The sequence below is a fragment of the Ursus americanus genome, chromosome 3 (assembly GCF_024610735.1).
Source record: "Ursus americanus isolate L20-20 chromosome 3, mUrsAme1.1.p, whole genome shotgun sequence".
Classification (NCBI taxonomy): domain Eukaryota; kingdom Metazoa; phylum Chordata; class Mammalia; order Carnivora; family Ursidae; genus Ursus; species Ursus americanus.
Window position 1 is genome coordinate 91,452,458 of NC_142129.1, and position 22,774 is coordinate 91,475,231.

Sequence of the window (22,774 nt, forward strand, 5' to 3'; positions counted from 1 at the left end):
AATGATCTGGGTGGCTGCAACTACCCATGGCCACCAGGTAACCAAAGGCCCAGGCTCTGCACCTCCAGGGATCTAAAATAGGAAAGACTCCATCTGAAGATGTGCCAAAAGGTCACGGTTAAGGGAGCTGGTCCTGCAGCTAGAATGCCTGGGTTCAAATGCGGCTTCCACCACTTTCAAGCTGGGGGATGCTGGGCAAATGACCCATTAGTAGCTCAGTTCCTGACCCATGTAGGCTGGTAATAATGGCACCCCCTTCAGAGGATTGCGGCAAGGACCCATGAGCTGAGCCCTACAATGCACAGAGAGCGTGCTTGCTACATAGTAGGTTTTACTTCTCCTTTCTCTAAAAAGTTCTGCAAACGGAACTGAACTGTCAGTGTCCTGCTCTGTGGAGCACAGAGAGAGGGGCGGGGACGAGCTATGAAAAGCGATCAGGGCAGACTGGTCCTGGGGGGACCTGGCTGCACACTGTGGCTCTGTCGCTGGTGGGAACGTCACTGGTCAGTCTACCGCTCTCTGCTCTGCTGTCCCCACCTCCTGCGTTGGTCAGAGGAGGAGCCGCTGACCATTCACAAAGTGATAAAACCGAAGGAACTAGAACCGGAAGAAGACTTTGGTTCAAGGATGCTTACGAGCTCAGCATCAAGCCGCTGTTGGCTTTTGTAAAACGTTTCCAACGAAGTTGTCAGGCTGGTCAGTGGCCCCCGCCCCTCCCTCTTTAACACACGTTCTTTGTATGAAATGTGGAAAGTAGAGATGAATATAAGAGATGTAAGTCCCCTATAAGCATCCCTCCCAGAAATAATCATGGCTGAAAGAAAAGCATCTTCGTGATGCGTCTGCATCAGAGAAAACATGCTTGTACTGTGGGCCCTTGCAGAAGCACTTTGATAGACGTCTTCACTCATCCTTTACTTGCAGCCCCATCCTGACGGTACTTTAAGGAGTCAGAATAAAGCTTCCTTAGGCATGTGTGAGAGACAGAACGATAGGTCAAAAGAGAAGTCTGGGGCTCTGCAACACTTAGTGATGAAACTGGCTCAGCTAAGACAGGGTGCACTAATTATCCAGGACAATTTATTGCTCAGATTCACCTTTGCTCAGTATTGAGTTACAAGCCCTCTTACTCGGTGAAAGGTTTAGGCTCCCAAAATGGTCAGCTAGTGCAGGAAGGTGCTGCCAGGCCACGTTACACGCTTAGTACAATAGTAACACAACATGTAGCAATGCGAGGATCTCCAAATCGAAGCTTCCTTTCCACGGCAGACGATGCCAGGATATCTGCTGCCCCCTAACTGATACCAAGGAGAATAGCATGTACTTTTCAAGGAGCGAGTTGGTGGCTGGGTCAACCTGTTAGGTTGTAGGTGTGAACTGGGCCACTTCCCAAACCCATGTGTGGCCAGTAAGGCAAAGCCATTGGCTAGAGTCCTGCTTTGGCTCAGCCTTCTGCTGACGAGAGGGACCCAAGGTTTCTAGCAGCCTCCTGGGTGGAACCAGGGCAGAGGGGTGACCAAACACAAGCTCACCACACTGGGTGTTTGTTGAGAGTGGGACCAGATGGAGCTCTTACGGGGCATTGAAAACGACATATCCTTCTGTGCACATTTCTGGGAGACCTGGAAAAGGAATGAGACCACCAGGGAAGTGAGACTTTTCAGGTTAGGATCCTACTGACTCGTGTGTGGAGGGAGCATCCCTGATCCCTGATAGGTAATTGAGCTATGCGGCTTGTGGGGAGAGGCTGAGGCGCCCTCTTCTGGTGTATCTGAATAGAACGAAAGTCAGGGAAAGCAGCGTTAAGGGGTGCCTTCTTCTCTCTGATCAGACACTCCAGTACAAAATTCTTGCTTTTTAAACGGCATCTATCTTGATTTTAAAAGTAACACACGTTCTTGCAGAAAATATAGAAACTATAGATGAATACACATGTATAAATCTCAATCATCTTTCCCAGAAATAATTAAAATTTTGATATATACCTCATTCACATATACATACATATATGCCACGTACCTACCATACATATACATATAGCGTATATATACCATATATATACACCATGCTCTGCACGTATATGTAAAACAGAATTGCAGTCATACTGTAAACATAATTTTGTATAATAATTTTCATTTATCATTATATGGTTTTCAATGGCCCAAGTCCTTGAAACTATTAATGACTGAAGAGTAAGCTATCCTATAGATGTGCCTTTATTTTTAAACCTGTCTACTATTATTGTGCATTGAAATTGTTTCCAAAATTTTACAAATTATTGTACTGCAGATAGATTTTTTATTTTTTTAAGATAAATTCCTAGAAGTGGAATTATTGGATCTAAGAGCATGGGCATATTTAAAATCTTTCTATATATTACCAAATCTTCCTCCTAAAGGGTTTTACTTATTTCCATTACAACCAATAGTGTAAGGGCATGGTTCTCCTGCATTCTGGCCTGGATGTTATCACAGTCTTTCCCCCAGGCCAAATATAATATATAGTTTGTGGTAACTTCTATTTTTAATTATTAATTTGGATAAAACATACCATTGTCCATCTGAACAGCTTTCTTCTGAGTAGCTGTTCATATCTTTGCCCATCGTTTTTATCTTTTATTTATAAGAACTCGACTCATAATTTTACATTTTAAATAATATTTCCTTACATATAAATTTATATTATATATGTATATGTATTTAAATACATTTTATTATTGATGAGACCTTTTTATAGTAAGGACCCTGACCCATTGTCAGCTACATATTATTTTAATTTCTCCCGGTTTGTTCTTTGCCCTTTAATTTTGTTGATAGTGTTTCTGACCAAAAGAGAATTTACATATTTCTGGAGGCGAATGCAGGAGTCTCTTACTTTATGCTGAAGCTTCTTCTCCATCAGGGAATTAAACAGATATCCATCCGCATGTTCCTCTAATTTTTTGTTGACATTTTATTCTTTAATCCAAAACACCTGGGCTGTATTTTGGCATGCAGAACAAGGAAGAGCTATAACTTCAAAATTTTTTTTCAAAGCTTTAATCGGAATCATTTATCGATTTCCTTTTATGGAATGCCATTTTTGTCACTTATATAAACTGTACCCTTCGTTCCATTGACCTATCTGTTGCTGAGGTTTCTATTCCATTCCATTCATATCTCTTTCCAATTTTAATGTTGTTCTTTTAGCTTTATTTTATTTTTATTTTTATGCTGTACACTGCACCCCCAGAATTTATTTATCTTGTAACTGGGAGTTTGTACCTTTTAACCACCTGTGACCCCTTGCACCCACTCCCCACCCTCCACCTCTGACAACCACCGGTCTGCATCCTCTGTATCCGTGAGTTCATATTTTTAGATTCCACATCTAAGAGAGATCATACAGTATGTGTCTTTCTCTGTCTGATTTACTTCGCTTTGCATGATGCCTTCAAGGTTTATCCACGTTGTTGCAAATGGCAGAATTTCCTTCTTTTTCGTGGCTGCGTAATATCCCATTTTATCTATCTACTACATTTTCTTTGCCCACTTATCAGTCAATGAACCCTTGGGTTGTTTCTATGTCGAGACTATTGTGAATAATGATACAATGAACGCAGGGGTGCGATATCTGTTTGAGATGGTGATTTTTGTTTCTTTTGGATTTATACCCAGAAGTGGGATCGCTGGATCATAGGGTAATATTATTTTTAGTATTTTGAGGAACCTCCATACTATTTTCCACAGTGGCTGCACCAGTTTGCATTCCCACCGACGGTGAAAGGTTCCCTTTTCTCCACATCCTTGCCAACACTTGTTATCTTTTCCTCTTGATAAGAGCCATTTTAACGGGTGTGAGGTGACCTCCCATTGTGGCTTTGATTTGCTCTTCCCTGATGACTGGTGATACCGAGCACCTTTGCGCGTACCTGTCGGCCATCTGGATGTCTTCGGAAAAATGTCTCTTCAGCTCTTCTGCCCGCTTTTTAATCAGATTGGTTTTTGTTATTACTGAATTGTATGTCTTCTTTACTTATTTTGCTTATTAACCCCTTATCAGATAGGTGGTTTGCAAATATTTTGTCCTATTCAGTAGGTTGCCTTTTCGTTTAGTTGATTGTTTCCTTTGCTGTGCAGAAGCTTTTTAGTTTGATGTGGTCCCACGCTTTTATTTTTGCTTCTGTTGCCTTTGCTTTTGGTTTCAGATCCAAAAAATCATCACCAAGAGTGATGTGAAGGAGCTTACCGTGTATGTTTTCTTCTAGGAGTTTTACGATCAAGTCTTCTGTTTAAGTCTTTCCTTCATTTTGAGTTGACTCTTGCGTATGAGGTAAGACAGGCATCCAGTTTCTTTCTCGTGCATACAACTGTTCAGTTTTCCCAACACCATTTACCGAAGAGATTGTCCTTTCCTCATCATTTATCCTTGGGGCTTTTGTCACAAGTAAATTGACCACATACACATGGGTTTATTCCTGAGCTCTCCATTCCGTTCCACTGGTCGGTGTGTCTGTTTTCCTGCCAATTCCACACTGTTCTGACCCCTACGGCTTTGCAATTTGTAGGATAGCATGACCATCAGGAAGCGTGACGTCTCCAGCTTCGTTCTTCGTTCTCAAGACTGCTTTGGCTATTTGGGCTCTTTTGTGGTTCCATCCAAAACAGTAGCTGCAGTCTCCTTTATCCTCCTTTCTACTTTTCTGAACACCATGAACATCTTAGTCTTGGACCTTTAGCCCTGCGGGGGGGTGGGGGATTGCTGGTGGTCTCTGGGCCTTGGAGAAGGGCTGAAAACATGAGCAGGAGCTGTGACCACTGCCACTCTGCCAACTTGGGAGCACGTCCCTTTCTCCCGGAGGAATTCCCTTTAGGTTTTCTGGTACCTGGCTTTGGAATTAAGGGTGTTGGAAAGATGCTTCGCGTTGTGCCATCTATCCATGGCTCTGCTGCACGTATTTGACTCTTGGTCGACTGCCACCTTTACTGCTCTTATTCCTCATTCTCTTCTCTTGCCTCTAACAAACCCTCCACCCCCCGATCTTCAGAGCTGAGCCTGTGCCACCTAATGAAACTTAGCGAGAGAAAACAAAACCTGCCCCATGGCCCCTGGGCCTGGCACGTGCTCACAGCTGACTCGTTCCCTGGAGGGAGCTCTCAGGCCATCTTTGAGTCCTTCCACCTGTGACTGCCATGGGGTGGGCCACGGCTCTCTTGCGGCCACCATGGCCCCTTATTGGTCCCTATCTATAACAGCCCAGGCATAGTCTGTGATCCTCTTTTGACTGATTTAAAAATAGGCCCATTTGAGGGGCCCCTGGGTGGCACAGTCAGGTGAGCGTCCAACTCTTGGTTTTGGCTCAGGTCTGATCTCAGGGTCATGAGATCAAGCCCCGCGTTGGGCTCTGTGCTCAGTGGGGAGTCTACTTGTGTTTCTCTCTCCCTCTGCCCCTCTCCACCCCACTGGCACACCTTCTCTCTCTCTCTAAAATAAATAAAATAAATCTTAAAAAAATAGGCCCATTTGCAGGTTACTGCTTGCCACCCCATCACTGCCACTTTGATAAACCCACCATCCCAACTGACTAAAATGTGCCATTGCCCCTGAATTATTGCAGTAACCTCCTAGCAAATATCCCTAGTCCCACCCTTTCCTCTACAGAATGATCAGAACTCAGTACTCAAAATGACCCTTTAAAAAACGCAAGTCAGATACGGTCCCTCCCCTATTCGTAACCATTCCACAGCTTCTTAACCACTCAGAGTCCTTACTGCACCAGAAAGGAGTAACATGATCTGGCTATGCCTCTGACACATCTCTGTTACCCTTGTCCTTACAGTCCACCCACGTAGGTTCCTTTGCCATCCCTCCAGTATACGGAGCCCATACCTGCCCCAGTGCCTTTGCACATATCCCTCCTGCTGCCAGGAATTTCCTCATTTTCTCCACCAGACGGATCCTTGGCTCACTTCCTGACTTTCTTGTCAGTTGTCCCAGTTTAATAAGGCCTTTCTTGACTGCTTAATATAAAATAGCAACTGATTCCACCCTGACACTCCCTAATACCCAGGCTGGTTTGTTTTTGTGTTTTTTTTTTTTTCCGTTATACTTATGACCATTTGAGATGTTTCTTTGTTGTCGACTCGAACAGCTAAATCTCAGAACCTAAAACTGTGCCTGACACTTAGTAGATGCTCAACCCATATTTGTGGGCTGATGAGGGAATCCTAAGCACAGGTGGAAGGATTATCTGTAAATAGGAAGAAGAAATAAAGCGTGGACGTAGACAGATGGGGTTGTAATTGACAGAGAAGGGAATTGAGAGAATTCTCATTAATTATAATTGACTTTTGCCGTGAAAAGGAAGGCAGCTCATCTGCTGGGGGTGATGAACCTTGAGGTGGTGGAGGTGGTGTGTTGGAAGGTTTGCGGAAACAGCTGAAATTTTGTAATGGGGGCAGAAGGAAGCAGAGCTAATTCGGAACAGCCCCAGGCATCCTTAAGGACCACTGAGGTTGACATACTGAAGTTTTGAGGGGTACCAACTTAATAGCTGTTCTGTCTGACCCAACAGTGTGCTGAACCACAAGGTGTAGAAGAGAAAAAGTTCATTTTTTGAATAAAGCATTGCTGTCCAGTAGAACTTTCTGTGATGATGAAAATGTTCCATAGTTGGTGATGTGCCATAGAGTGACTAGAGCCCATGACTGGCCACCACATTGGACACCATGTGGGGAGAGAGCTAGACTCAGGTTCTGGTGGGGCAGAAGCCACAAAAGGACAGCAAAGAGTGGGGCCAAAAGGAAAAGTCAATAAAGAAATGGTAGGTGGACTTGGGGATCTGAACTTGGTGAAGAAAGAAGTAAAGCCAGAAAACAACTGAGAGTTTGTCAAAAATACAACCACCCAGGAATTAGAGGCATGGATGATGGGAAATGGTATGTTTGGAGCCAGATGGAGAGAGTTGACAGGAAGTGTTTCTCAGAGAGTGGAATATCGAAGTTTAAGATTTCAAAAGGCCAACATTTGTAAACAGTGAAAACGTGCAAGGTGTGGCCATGGGGATGGATTTCTTATGCGGAGCGAGTGTGAAAGTCCTTGGCGTTAAGGAATTCGAAGGTCTGTGAGACAGGGGAGAATGAATAAGAAAGCTGAGGTGAGATCAGACACAGAACATGGGCAACTGGATACCCAACGCCTCAAAGCTGATTTTATACGAGAGTGAAATATGATAAAGGTAATGCCATTGTTAGTTATTATTTGTCAAGCACTCACCTCGGCTGGGCATGGGTCAATAAGCTTGACATATGTGTGATCTCTGACAAACATTAATGACCTTAAACTTTCATACTCAAATACAATACATATGGTATCTCTATATTCATTTCTCATGACATGAGAAAACTTTTAAGTGTGATGATGACCTGTATTAACAGGGATTAGAAGAGAACTAAAGAGGAAAAAAATTTTAATTTATGAGTCCCCGGTTAGCATAGTAGCATTCAACTGGTTTTTGCCATACCTGCTTTCAAGAGGATATTACTTACACAAGGTAGAAATTTCTAGAAGCATTGAACTAAGAGTGGGAATGAATCTTAATCTGCATACGTTGGTGGTCAGGATAGGTAACTTACTTCGCTGTCCTATAATTGCATTGAGTTTCCACCATGAGCCTTCCTTCCATTTTCCATATGCCAGTGAATGAACTTCACTCTACTTGGTGCCTCCCAGTTGTCCCCTGCACCTAAATTCTGAGATGGCGGGAGTAGCGAGGAGTGAGAGAGGTCACCGAGTTTCCCAATCTCATGGGTTGGAATGCATAAAGGTACCATCATCTATCTCACCTATGTCCCCCTCAGATGTCTAGGTCTAGACAGGTCATGGCTAAATTCTTCCTCATTCTTTTCTTTCTTTCTTTCTTTCTTTCTTTCTTTCTTTCTTTCTTTCTTTCTAGAGAGAGGGAGAGAGACTGGGAAGAGAGGGGGAGAGGGAGAGGGAGAGAGAATCTCAAGCATGTTCTGCAAGGAGCACAGAGTCCTATGTGGGGCTTGATCTCACGATCCTGAGATCACAACCTGAGCCAAAATCAAGAGCAGGATGCTTAACCAGCTGAGCCCCCCAAGCACCCCTAAATTGTTCTCAATCTTAATTTGTGGCCTCTTCATTATTTTGCAAGTTCTGGTCAGTATAACAAAGCAAGAAATAAAACAAAATGGGAAAATCTCAGGAAAATAAAAACAAATTGTTACACTTATGTCTTGGTAGATAGTATGAGTAAGCTGCAGGTGCAATTTCTCAGTGCACAAGTTCCTGCAAGACACGTTCCATTTCTTTCGTTCTCAAATCAACACAAATCAATGACAAATCGAATCTCTGTTATGATTTTTTGCTTTCCCCTAGTTCCAACGTTTCTTGGGTCTTCACCAAAGGAAAACCCCTCTATTCATAGGTCCCCAACTGGCTGGTGCTGGTACACTATTGTGTTGGCCACAAGGTTCCATAAGGACTGAGACCTTACCACTGTCTCAGGACACTGTCCAGCCTCCTGCAAGTTTCCATTGCTCCTCGAAATGGGTGCCCCTCTCCATCCACCTCTCCTTCTCTGCCCTGGGCCATGTCCTCTCCTCTCTTCCTATTCCAGATACCCACCATTGCCTTTTCCAAATTTAGCAGGAGTCTGTCCAGAAATACCCAGGGCAAAGATATACAAAACACCTGGCTTTCTACCTATCTTTTGGAGTAAAGAGAATCCTAGGGAGAACAAACTCAAAAGCAGCATTAAACCAAACTGTATTCACCATTGCATAACCAGAAGAACCCTGACTATATGAATTCACATACTAATATGAGAGTTCAGCCTGAGGACAAAACAAATATCCTGAAATTAATATACCATTCATAATAGAAAAAAAAATAATGGATAATACTTCATAGAAACAAAATGACCGGTCCAAGTTTATGCAAGTACACAGTGCCAGAACTAAACAAATTCAAGTCTATCCAGATCCGGAATGTATACACCCAATCACTATAATACACTGGTTTAAGAAAGTAATACATGTGTATACGTATACACCTCCAGCATTTGTTGAGCCTGCATTATCTGCCAGGAACCTTGCTAAATACTCTGCAGACATTATCTCTTAATCCTATTGTACCTACTGAGAGAGGCCTTATTCATTCAATTCACACCTGAAGCAGAAAAAGAACTTGATGAATTCGTTTCTCATTCATTCTTTAGCTGTATCTGGCTTGTTCCCAGAATGACATTAAAATCGTTCTGACAAATACCACCTACCAATCATCCTCTATGTAGAAAATTCCAGTGAATTTTCTGACCACTTCCTCCCCAGGCCTCTCTTGTCCCGTGGCCATTTGACGCTCTGGTCCCAGAATCCCCACTCACTGAGTGCTCCTTCCTAGTCTCTCCCTCAGGCTGCCTTGGCCTTGGCCGTGGCCTTGAGTTCCTGTCTGTCTACACTCAGACTTTCTTTGAGTGATTGGATCAGCTCTGGCTTCAACTGATAGGTGGGTGATTCCTAAGTCTCTCTCTGGCCCAGACTTTTCTCTGAGCTTGAGGCTCATTAAGCCACCGATCTATTGATCTCATTCCTTCTGATATCCTTCAGACATCTTCAACTCAACATGTAAAACCTAATATATCTCCTTCCCCCCAAAATCTGCTCCTACTTTTGCATTTCTGATCTCAGTTGTTGTCATCCAACAACCTGAGAGTTACCCCTTGACTATTTTCTCTTCCCCACAACTAAATACACTCAGTAACCACATTGTAATTATTTATCTTCTAAAGATTCCTCTGATCTAGCCCTATTGTTCCATTAAAAAAACCTGGTAGGATAATAAAGCAAGACATTGCGGGTTAGGACCTTAGCCCAGATTCCAGTACAATGAAAACCCTCAACAAATGTTAGCTATTATTTGTACTAATACACAAACAATAACAACCACCACCACCACAACAGAAGCAAACCGTGCCACCACAGCCCCTGACTGTTAATTAATCAGATGTCGGCACTTTGGGGGTAACGCTCCCATTGTCTCCTTCTTTGTTTTTTCTTGCAAATTTTTTTCCATATCTCTGCTCCGTGTTTTGAGAAACGTCTTCAACTTTACCTTCCAGCCCTTCCTTTACTTCTGTTTTAACTTATATTTTTAGTTTGTAAAAGCTTTGGTATTGTCTCTGTTTCTTTTATGTCTTTGGGTTAATTTCTTCTGAAATAGTTCTAAGGACACTTTTGAAAAAGGGCCCTTAGAAAAGATACTTTCTGTTCTGTGCCTTTAATTTGTTTTATCCACCAGTGTTTTTTCTGTTCATCTTTCATAACTTTGGTTTTCCTCATGCTGGTGATCCTAGGTTGTCCCCTCGTAGTGAAGATGAGGTGTGTTAATTACCACAGCTGGCATACTAATTACAGACTAAGACGAACACCCTTTGCTTTAGTCTAGGTGGGTCTGTCTGTCCCCAAAGCCTAACTTTTGATGGTAGGAGACATGAGCACATGATTTTGTTTGGTTTAGTTCTCTATATCTTACACTCGAATGCCTAGAACAGTGCCTGGCACATACCAAGGACCTTAAAAGTACAGACCTATTGTTATTGAAGGCCTTTCTTGTAGTTGACAAGATTATGAGTGGAATCTAGAGAAAATTCTAATGAAACATAGGCACTAACCTAATCCTGGGAAAGAAAAGAAGAATTTAAGCATGATCGATCAACCCTTCAAGCCAACTTTCTTTTTCTTTCCTTTTTTATTGTAGAAACTTCCCCAAATTAATTCAAAATATAAAGAGGTAATACTAATCTGATGACTAGTGCCCTCCGCATCAAGAACAGAGGATACGAATCCTGATTCCATTGTATTACTGAGATTCTGAGACATACCACTTAATCCAGCTAAATCCTAGTTTCTCTAAACAGAGAGACCACGAATTTCATCAACTGTTCGTTTCCCAGGGCTTTTTGGGAATTTAAGTCAATATCTTATAAAGTTATTTCAATCACCTTGGAAACAATACTTTTTTTAATACCCTTCACCAGCTTTCATTCATAATCGTACCATAACTTGTAACTGTCCCGTAGCATCTGTCTACAAGCCATTCTTCAAAAATGTGTGCGATAACACATTTTATTAAATTACACGTATCACACAATGCCTTTCTGGGTTGTCACATATGAGTAAAAACTTGATCGAATCCAATTCTCAGGCAGTAATTTCTTTTTTTTTTTAATAATTTTTATTTCGTTTTATTAGTCACCATACAGTGCATCCCCAGTTTTTGATGCAATGTTCCATGAATCATTATTTGTGTATAACACTCAGCACACCATGCAATACGTACCCTCCTTAATACCCATCACCAGCCTATCCCAATCACCCACCCCCCTCCCCTCTGAAGCCCTCAGTTTGTTTCCCAGACTCCACAGTTTCTCATGGTTCATTCCCCCTTCTGTTTACCCCCCTTCATTCTTCCCTTCCTTCTCCTACTGATCTTCCGATTTCTTATGTTCCATAAATGAGTGAAACCATATGATAATTGTCTTTCTCTGCTTGACTTATTTCACTTATCAGGGAGTAACCTTAACACCCTATTGATGTCTTTCTGTGGCCTTCACGTGTTTGCTTCTGGAAAAGTCCTAAGTCAGCTCAATTTTTTTGTGGCTCTCAAAGTTAGCTTGTTACTATCCTTTTATTCTCTTCATGGATGCTTATAAACTCTGTTTTTTTTTAATCTTCATAATTCAAACACTCATCATGATAGAATCACATATGCTTCTTTTTATTAGCATTCCCTGAAACCAATTTAGCCATTTTCAATCTGTACATTGTAATATTTCTTCCAGTTCAAGAATGTTTTCTTACAATGAGCCTTGTTTCCTCTCCAGGAACATGTATCATTCCTAGCTTGGCTTTGCATTTTAGGAACGCTGAATCTTTTCTCTCCATGTTCATCTCTTGGTATGTTTCTTCTTTCTGGAAGAGTCACTGAAGTGTGTCACTGTCATCAATGCCGAATTTCATTCCATATGGAAGCCTCTAGTAAAGATTTTAACTCTACCTTGGCAAATTTAGTTTCTTTACGATCCTTTTTCATCTCACTCAGCTCTTTCTTCATTCTTTATTTCTTTCTAAATTATTCTATTGCCCTTTATCACATCTTTTTAGGTCACTTTTTGTTAGCCTGCTTTAGGGTACCAAATTTCTAAATATTTGAAATAGTAAATAATTGTAGGAAGAATACTTTTCTGCTGAATGTCAAATATTATGGGTACTTTCTGTTTTCAACTTAGTTCTTACGTTGTTGTTTTTTTTTTTTTTTCCTCTTCGTCTTCAGTTGGAAAGAGAGCTATTCCTATTTGATATTTGCAATCAGATAGGGTATGTGGATTCTTTGGTTCCGTTCTCTGACTTCTGTGATGTGGTTACATACTCTGAAAGGAAGGTCATTAGTAACTCCTAGACTCTGACAAGCATTCTTCTGAAGATGACTGATTCTGTGATACTCCAATTGTGTATATGAAAACCTACAATTTCCAAGGTACCTTTTATAGAGGTACTTCCATTGTGTCCTCTACAGGAGGGCTTTACCAAGGGGATGATATTTCCAGGGCTTTACTAAGTGGATAATGATTCCAGTGTCAGTATCTGTCCCCTTGTTTTCTGGAAGTGGCAGTCCCACAATTGATGCAGAAAGGTTAAAGGGACAGAAAGAGAAGGGAAAGATGGGAAAAGGGTCATATGTTCACCCCACTGGAAAGGCCTGCCTATGCAGAGAAAGGGGATGCTCAGTTGACTAGCTAGGAGTCACCACTTGGGAGGATAACATAATATCCTCTACTTCATGGGTCATGCATAGTTTGGCCAATCAGGTCCCAGTGAAATGACAGGTAATGAAACTATCCCCCTGATTCTTGATTTGGTTGTCAGTGCTGAAGGTAACCAAAAAGTGAACCACGGGTGTGGTTTCTCTGTGAAACAATGAGTCAACTCAAACTGTGTTCCTCTTTTGCATCAGTAAAGTGATTCTAGAGAAATCAGATCTTTATGCAAGGCTTTTATGGTGCATTTTAACCAACCCATTTTCTCCCTCAATATTACAGTAAGATTATTCTATCATACAATAAGATTCTGGACAAGAACAAAGACTTTTCTAGGCTTTACCTTTCTCATTGCCCCATGTATACCTTGCCAGCCTGTACCCCTGTATTCAGGCCATTTTCTGTTAACTAGCCTGTTTCTACTCAAAATGACATCGTGACTTAGTTGCTATTACCAATCACAATTTATCAACCTCCCAAGAGAGATGATTTGTCTGATTAGTGATGTTTTTAAAACATGCTAACAAGTAAAATAACACATAGAACCCTTAGTGCATTAATTATTAGAACTACCATTAACAATCACAATAATTAATGCTTCTGTGTCCATCACCAACCCAAGACACAGTCTTGTAAGCAGGAGACATCTCAAGAGTTTGTAAACTTGCCACGGAGCCACGATTCGGCCAGCCACTAGGGTCTTCATGAGTCATGGGTTCTGCCACAGCCGGGAGCTGCCAACGTGCAGCTCTTCCCCACACTTTTCCAGAGGAACCGGGGGTGCCTCTGTGTTTGGAAAGCTACCTCGTACCCTGTCTACACTCAATAAACACTGCTTAATAAAGACAATGGGAATGTGTGTTCCATCTCACTTTTCTCCTGAATGTTTCTATTTAGGGAGCCCCGAATGTTTCCCCAAGTAATTTATTCCATTGCTTGATTGGCTGCACAGTCAAAAAAAAAAAATGTTCCTACTGCCTCCTTCAAATGTTTCCATTTTCTTTTCGAGCGCCAGCCTGGGGCTTGCCCTGTGCACTCCCTGAGCTGTGCCCCCGGTTAGCAAGTCATGCCGGGAGGACCCTGCTTCAGATGTCTTATGTCCAGGTCGCCAGATCCAAAAATATGTTCCTGGAGTCTAGGTAGAGGCTGATTTTGCTTTGCCTCTATTCTTGACGAGAAAATAATTTTTTCCACTTATTTATTTTTTTTTCCTAAATTTTTGAAACAATGCTGACTCAGAGGACCGCGGATCCAGAGGGCTGGAGCCAGAGACTGCCCGAGTCTGTGGTTGCACGGTGGCTACCGTCCTTGCAGGGTCTGCAAGATGTTTAGCTGGCTTTCCCAAGTCGACCTTCTTCCCCACGAATGCTCTTTAGAGGTTCCCGGTGCAATGACATGTGTCTGTGCATGTGAGCCTGCCTAGAGGAGTGCAAGTGTGCGTGTCCTTGTGTGTGTGAGTACGTGCGGTATCCAGGCAGGCCGTGTTCTAGGGAGGCACGAAAATGCCGATCACTTAGGATGTATCCGATGCAGCAGTTCCCATGCTTACTTCTCCAGCATTGCTTCTTGCTCTAACAGCCCTGTGTATTATCAGTCCTATGAGATATCTGAGTCAGAACTGTGTATCTTTGACACAACCCCAACCTCCCCTTCCAGAGAAACTACCCCCATGGAAGGTAAGACAGCCTAAGAGAGAGTCACTCCTTTAGGCTTCAGGAATTGTCAAAGTGACCTGTCAACATGGCAACATTGCTGACGTTGCTGTTGGTACACACTAACCCACCAGTGGAGTGGGTGCCGGGAATGGGCTACGGAGGGCTCGTGAAGTCTTCTAAACAAGTGAACCAGGGCCGGAAAAGCAAAGCCGTGTTTTCTCTGGAACCACATCGTGAGATCCCAGTAATAAATAAGTAAGTAAGACAACCCCTGGAATGTGATTGAAGCTTATGCTTCTTCCAAGGCATGTACCACAGAGGACCTCCTTTGAGCTTTCCACCAATCCCTCCCCTCCTGCCACGCCTGCCTCGAAGTGACGGGGGCACTGTCACCGCCCTCTGTCCGTGAATGCGTAAGCCAGCTCTAGGAGGCTTCAGTGAATTACCCAAGGTCACAAGCTCTTGAGTCAAAGAGCAGAAAGTGGTGAGCAAGCCTCCTATTCCAAGCGCAGGAATCTTCCTAGAACAGCTTTCAGAGAAGCTGGTTGAGGAGCAGGGAGAACAGTGGAGAAGGGCTGAGCCTCAGATGCCCAGCTCTGACAGCGGGCCTCAGGCTTACGAGTAAATGCAGTTCCTTAAAGTGGCACCATGGACGGGCCTCGGCTTCAGAGTCAGAGCGAAGCTCGAGACCTGGGTCTGCCAATGACTGGGCCGAACCGTGCACATGACTCAACCGGGTAGAACCTTAGCCTCCCGCCTACACTACACGACTCCTTCCAAGCCAGCAGGAAGATTGAAGGCGCCACAGGGACACACAGAGCCAGGCCCTGACACCTTGGAAGTCCTCGGTTACTAAGTTTCCCTCCTTTCTCCTTTAACCCAAGACAGAAGATAACCGAAAGCGTTGATTAACTGAATGATAATAATCAAATGTCCCTGAACAGGAGAAGCTCTGAAAAACACACTCCAAGTAATTGAGCCGCCATGGAGACTTCAGTCCCAAGAAGTGGCTGTGGTGACTCAGGAGGAAGGAGGTAACTCATGGATGGACGCCGGCTTTTCCCACGGACATTGCTCCAGGACCCCAGAGAGCTCATTCCCACTACAACTGAAGGAGGCCTAGTGGGGTCTCTTTTAGGGGGAACATGAGGCAAAGTTGGGGTCCATCCATACTGTTTACCTCAACGAAGAATGCATTTTCAGTCAAATTCCTGCTTCCAATTTGCTCTCATGTTTATTTCTTTTAAAAAAAAATGTTTCCCAGTTTTGTTGAGAAATAATTGACCAAACACACACACAAATCCCTGCATACGTTTAAGGCATATGGCACGATGGTTTGACTTACGTTCATTGTGAAATGATCACCATGAGAGGTTCAGCTAATCAGCGTTGATTCCTTTGCTCCAATTTTAACTTGTGTTACTTTGTAATAATTTATATTACCTTTAAAAGATTGCTGAAATTCTTTTGTGAAAATGTAGGCCTAACTAAAGAAATATAGGAAGGCAAAGAAGTAAATAAATTAGATTTATTTTTTTAAAGATTTTATTTACTTATTTGAGAGAGAGAGAGCACAAGCAGGGGGAACAGCAGGCAGAGGGAGAAGCAGGCTCTCTACTGAGCAAGGAGCCCGATGTGGGACTCGATCCCACGACCCTGGGATCATGACCCAAGCCGAAGGCAGATGCTTAACCGACTGAGCCACCCAGGCGCCCCAGAAATAAATTAGATTTAAAAAATTTTTTGTATCATTCATACTTGGCATCTCTCAGACTGATCGATTCAGTATATGAACTTTCAGGCTTCTCCTATTTTTTTGGGCTGTTACGGTATGTCGCACAAAGTTTCATTTAGGTAAGAACTTGCCTTTAGATTTTAATATCATCCCTGTGTGGGCCCTTTCCTGTAGCAGGGTGTGGCCGTCATCCTTGGCTAGTTGACTCCAAGTCTATCCCTTAACCCCATTCGCCTTCGGCCACCTCCTCGATTAAGGCAATGAGAATTAAATCCACGCTTTTCCAGCTTTCTTTGCAGCTAGCAATGCCCATGTGACTCAGTTCCGACCAGTGGAGCCTATCCTTTCCTGATAAAGGGATAAGTGGTTCCAGTGATTTCCTTTACCTCTGGCATCGAACGCAGATGAGATGGTTAGGGCTGGAGCAGCCATCGATCGACACTGAGGCAGTAAGCCGTCATCCCGAGAATGGCTGCCCAGAAAGATAAAAAGGCGGTTCTTGGGCTCTCTGTCTCCAGAGGCATTAACTGAAAAATACAAGCTTCTGTTTGCTTAAGTCCCTATTAGTCAAGGTTTCTATTAGCTGAAGCCACAAACCTTCTCTAAATTGATATATATATTTAGTATATTTATATATTTTATAAGTATATATTTATAAAATATGATGTAATTCAAATGTAATATAATAATTATATATTGTATAATATACGGATCTGTTGAAAATATTCTGATTCTTTTCAGTGTTAGCACATAAAAAAAATAGTTTCATTGTTCTCTATGACGTGAATCCGTAGACTAAATTCTCATCTGAACTCAAACCTATATGCGTAGTGACTCAAGGCTACTTCTTTGGGGTGCTCTGTAAAAAAGACCACTTAAATCTGTAGCAGTAACAGGAAGGCAGACACAACAAATTCCGCATCAGCGCATTCTTCTCGAAGACAGAGTTTAACTGCATGTGAACAATTATCCCCAAATCTACAAAGAATCTCGAGTAAGATGAGGCTAAAAATCTCAGGAGAGGGCTGCTGACAGAATCTCACATGACACTGAGAATAAATAGCTTTGGATCCCAAAGCAACCACTCTGACATCCCCCACCCCCAAATTAGGAACGCATTCTTCTTTTCATCACTAACAGTCTCAAAGTTGCAATAAATCGGTGGTGTAAGCATTTTGGAAGACCGTTTTTAACCAGACTGCTCCTGGTTGAGCCAGGCTGACTGGTGGGTATGTACATCAATTGTTCGGTCCCCTTCTCTCTCTCTGTTCCCTTGATCCTCATGTGCTCTCTCTTGCTCACACTGCCCTGACTCTCAATTTTCGGATTCGTTTACCAGTTGACATCCACCTCTGTCCTTCTCCTCTGACGGTTGAGAACATCGTGACTCACCCTCTAGTATTTAGAACCTCAGCTCTCTTGGAATTTCTAAATGCAGTTCCTCTTCTAGAATGACTGTCTCCCCAAACTCTACAGTGCATCCCCAGTTCAGGTTGACTGAGATGAGAAGGACTCCAGCCCCATGCCAGCAGAAAAGCCCCATTTTCCTCTCCCTCGCCAGTAACAGCAGGATTTCAGAGAGAGAGAATGAAGCCTGAGATGAAAGGACAGACTGGGAGCCTCATGACATGTCTTCTGGTCATGAGTTATTTTATCTGTGTCACCATTCCCACAAAAGAAGGGAAGACAGCATCAAGTTGATCATAGGCAAGAAACCATCTTGAATTGAAGAGGCCCCTTGAAAATGGGAAAAGGAGGGAAACAACTGGTATGGGGAGACTTCTGGATCTTTTTGCAAGAAAATCATGCAACCACAAGGACAGTAAAAACTGATTATCTGAAATTTACAATTTGGCCATGATGAGTTCTAGAAGGAACACGGCCCTCTTCTTCCCTCCCCCTCCATCACCACTCAGTAAGGCTTAAACAGGAACAATGGAGCAGATTCCCCCCCGTAATCAATATCATGGAGTGTCATGCTTTTTATTTGTTGTTAATTACCGGGATCAGGATTCAAATACATTCAGTAGGTTTAGGAGATGCTGCTTGTGCGATTTAACTTGTGCTCCCAAATGCTTTGAGCCCACTGAGGATAATTTTCAAACTGTGAAATAAAGAGGGCAGTCTCTACCCAATGGAATTGTGTTACTTGCATGGAAAGATTTGTTGTCTCGGGTACGTCCTGTGTCTCCGGACCACTCTGAAACCTACCAATGAGTCTCGTGTGCGTGTTTACACCTCACATCGCCTGCCAAACCCCCACTGGCCATCCCCTTCACCTCATTGAACTTGGACTTGTTCACACCCTTCTCGTATTCCTGGGCCCACTGACATTGTCCAGCTGCAGAGCGTGGATGATGACTGACCCAGGCTAACTACGGTCCTTCCTTTCTGTGAATGTCACTGTGTGAGGATGTGATACTGGCGGCAGTCATCTTGTGACCCTGAAGACAAGACTTTTGCAGGCCAGCTGACATCACTGAGCTACCAAGTGAATGTTCCTGGAATTACCCTGTGCTCAGACTTCCTGTTAGGTAAGCTCAAACATGCCTTTCTTTATTAAGCCATTTTTAGCTGGGTCTTTTGTTTCTTACACATACAGTGGAACGTATCCTAAGTGTTACAAAAATCATCCCTAGAGGCACAGAACCTTAAGACTGGTTGGTTGGATCGGAGGAGTAACTTACAGACTCACAGAGAAGATGTGGCTTGCTTAAATTATAGAAGCCAGACTTGCTGATGCGAGTGCTGTGTGTTTTCCCGTCTACCATGCTGCCACGTGGGGTGTGGCTGGTTCATTTCAAGACCATTGGCATTCGCTTTCGTTTGAATGATTTTCCTTCAGTACGATTTTGTTATTTTAAATGCAATATTTAGCTTGCCTAACAAGGTAATGGGAAATTTTCAGCTGGAGGGTTAGAAACTAGATTCAACCTTGTAATTTATCGCCTACAACTATAAATCAAGCCAATGTCAGAAAGCTGAGAAAAAGAATAAACAATGGGACAGCTGCCGCCTGATCTGTCAACAATATATGGCAAGGCTAGACATGCCCAACAATCACAACCAAGCCATAAATATATATTCTATATTTAACCCCACAAGCTTAACGTTGTTTGATTTTCATTATTGATGTTTGCACACCCTCAGGGTCTTAAATTTTAAATCCTTTATCTTGTACTGTCATGTTATTAGGAAGAAGAGAAAATGCTTTTTAAAAAGTTCCATTTGCATAGCTTCTCAGACCTTTGCCCCACTGGCGTTTGCATCCTGAGCCTAAGGGAGTGAACACGTATGACTGCAGAATCCCACCACTAAGGTATCCAGAAGAGACAGGACTGAGTTTATGAGTGCTGGGAAGGCTGCGCCTGGTGAGGGTGGGGGCAGATAAGGGGAGTTGTTTAAGTCATAAAGTTTCAGAGTCTTGTAACAGTGCCTTAAAAAAAATCTGTTATATATAAGTCATAAAGCCATAACACACTCTTTGTAATGCCAGGTCCGCGATCTCTGCCAAGAAGACTTTTTGGGGAGAATACTCCCATCCCTTTAAGCAGCCTGCATACTACCTAAGAAGCTAATTCATATTGATAGGTCATCATTATTACAGGAAGCTGGAAGTGACTCCCATTCGCTGCCTGCACGTAACCCTTCCTCAGACGTAAGATGTAAAGCCAAACCGAAATGTCCTCTGTGTTTGGAAGAGCTGCTGTGCTTGGATCATGGCAGTCCCTTTGTGGCAAAGACCATAGCTGCAGAATCGCTTGACCCCGGGGTCTAACTCCTCCAGGAGACTCTTTGACAGGATACTGACAGCCACGTTACCACTGTTCACATCTTCCACTGTAATTCTGCCAAATTGGCAACCAAAGCCACACAAGGCTAATCTTGTGCTTGGAAGATTGTCTTCCCTCAAGTACTAACAATACTTGGATTTTCACAGCTCTCTGAAACACAAGGTCTTCTGGAAGCTTCCCTAATAACCCCTCGTAGGCTGTGCGCAGTGGCCGCAACCTCCCTGGGAGCCCCCTCCCTCATTTGTGGCACAGTTTCACCAGCAAGGGATTTTCTCTTAACGTAGTCACTTCTGTCCTACGGGCATTTTCTCAGCTTTCTCATCACTGAAGGATGTTTGTCCAGTAGCCCACAGGATAATTCCCAGATTATTTGAGATCCCTCTCAAAGAAGTCAGACGGGAATGAAAATGAAACCCGAGGGTCAGATGTCCATTGTGGATGTGCATTTAGAAAGCCCATCGTGTCTCACAGGCAAGAGATGTTTCCTCCTACTTTTAGTGTGCGCCGAGAGAGAGAAAACAAGAGTTTCTGGGGAGGCATGTTCTCATGTGATCACTTACAGGATCTCATTTCAAGTGAGTGAAATTTACACGCGTGACTAGTAATTAAGCCTCATTAAATCAGAATTTCTCTTTTTCATTTAACTAAGAGCTTTAATTATATAAAACAATTGCTGTAAAATGATTGCATGCATTTGTTTGAGCTTTGAGTGCCCTCTACTGGAACAAGAAAAAAGTAAAAAATCAATAGCAGGGAGGAGGGCTTGCACGGCGGGGTCCTAAGGATGGCATCATCCTTACTGTCTGGAAAATAGAGATAATTGTAAGCACTCAACGTTTGTTATTCACAATTACCTGACAGTGATCAAACCTTTTTCTAAAAACCACTGCTTAAACGGACCTAAGTGCATATCTTCCAGGTTTTATATTTAGAAAAATTCCTCAAGGATACCGATCAGAAGCATCTTTTAGCCTCTTGGCTTGCTGTCTGATTTCCAGGGACTGCATGTCTCAGTACTATTGTGTTTGGTTTACCGCCGTGGCGTCCGAAACAAGTTGGCCCCTGGACCAATTTTCTTCTTTAAACCTGTTCCTTCCAAAACTATGCAAGATTTAGTCTTCCATCTGGACACTGCATTTCGTATCTCAGCTTCATGGGCCTTTGAGCCCCTGGGCTCGTCCCTCCCCGGCTCTCTGCTTTAGCTCCTTCTGCACTCAGCCCCTTGGGCTGGGTTGCGCCTCGGCCGTCCCTGGGTCCCCCCAGCTCCCTCCTTCCGCCACCACCACACCGTCCTCAGGCCCACACTCCCTGTCAGCAGGACTGCACCTGAGCTCCCTTCCCGGTCTCCATCCAACCAGGTTCTCCAGCCTCCTTGTTCTGATTCCTTTCCTAACTTGTACAGCAGCCTCATGAGCCACTGGAGCCGACTCTGATTTCCAAGCTGCAGAGCGCCGCCTTTGCCCGTGGCCCGAGGCTCCGTCCTCCCGGCCAGTCTCAGGTGGGACCTCAGGAAGGCTCCGCAGTGTTCATTCTTATCTGCTGGTTGCTCGGTTTTCTAATCCCTCAAGGATTTTTCGAACCTTGACTACTCTCCTTGTCAAGACTTGATTTGCTTCTTCATTTCCCAGAAAACAGCTGGAGCCACTTGGCGGCCTTTAGTTTCCTTACCCGGCACCTGCCAATTTGTCTTTATCTGTGCCCCTTCTTCCCTTCCGTCACAGGAGACCAGCCTCTTCTCCATTTGTTTTGCATTCTATTCCCTCCCAACCGCTCTTTTCTGTTCCCGTGATCTGTTCAGTGTTTCTCCCTCTTCACAAGTACTTCTCTCTTGGCCTCAGACTATACACGTTCCAGATTCTCCAGTGTTCTGCTCCCACCCAGAAAAGGCATGACCCTCTCCCAACCTTGACTCTGGCACAAACTGCTGCCCCGTGTCCCTGTGGCCTCACTGTGAGGCATCTTGAAAGTGTAGACTCTCTTCTTGCCTCCAGTTTCCATTACCCACTCACTCCTCCATATAAGCCACTTTGGTTTCATTTTTCTATCCCTCATCAGGAACTGGTCTCTCAAAGGTAATGAAAGGCCTCTGTAACAGCGGGTTCCCACCATGATCTGCCTTGTTGCCCAGCCAACCGCAGTAGCTGATGCAGGAGAGCTCAACATGGCCGCTTGCGTTCACGCGCCCTGCCCAGCCAGTAGGAAGAAGGAAGTGACGTAGAGAGATGCACTCTTCCGCTGAAGAATACCTCCGGGCCTTCCTGTGCACTGCTTTAGCTCCCATTTCGATGGCCTCAAGGTAGTCGCAGGTCTAGACCTGGTTACAAGGGAAGGTGGGAAAAATAGTCCATTCTGGTTGGTTAAATATCCCACTAAAATTTAGGTTTCCATTCCGAAGGAAGAAGGAAAAAATTGATATTTGAACACTTTAAATTTTGTATACCGAATGTTAGCCCAAGTGCGCGCTCGCGCGCGCACACACACACACACACACACACACACAAATGAGATTAGGGTTTAAAAATGCAATAAAACGCACTTCCTTCCTTCCTTCCTTCCTTCCTTCCTTCCTTCCTTCCTTCTTTCTTTCTTTCTTTCTTTCTTTCTTTCTTTCTTTCTTTCTTTCTTTCTTTCTTTCTTTCTTTCTTTTTTGTATGACTTCCTGGAATTCCCATCTGATACTTTGTGCAATACCTATTGTTTGAGAATTATTGAAATTTTGAATCCTAATATGTGCTTCATGTTTTCCAGATGTCTTCTGAATACATAAAAAGAG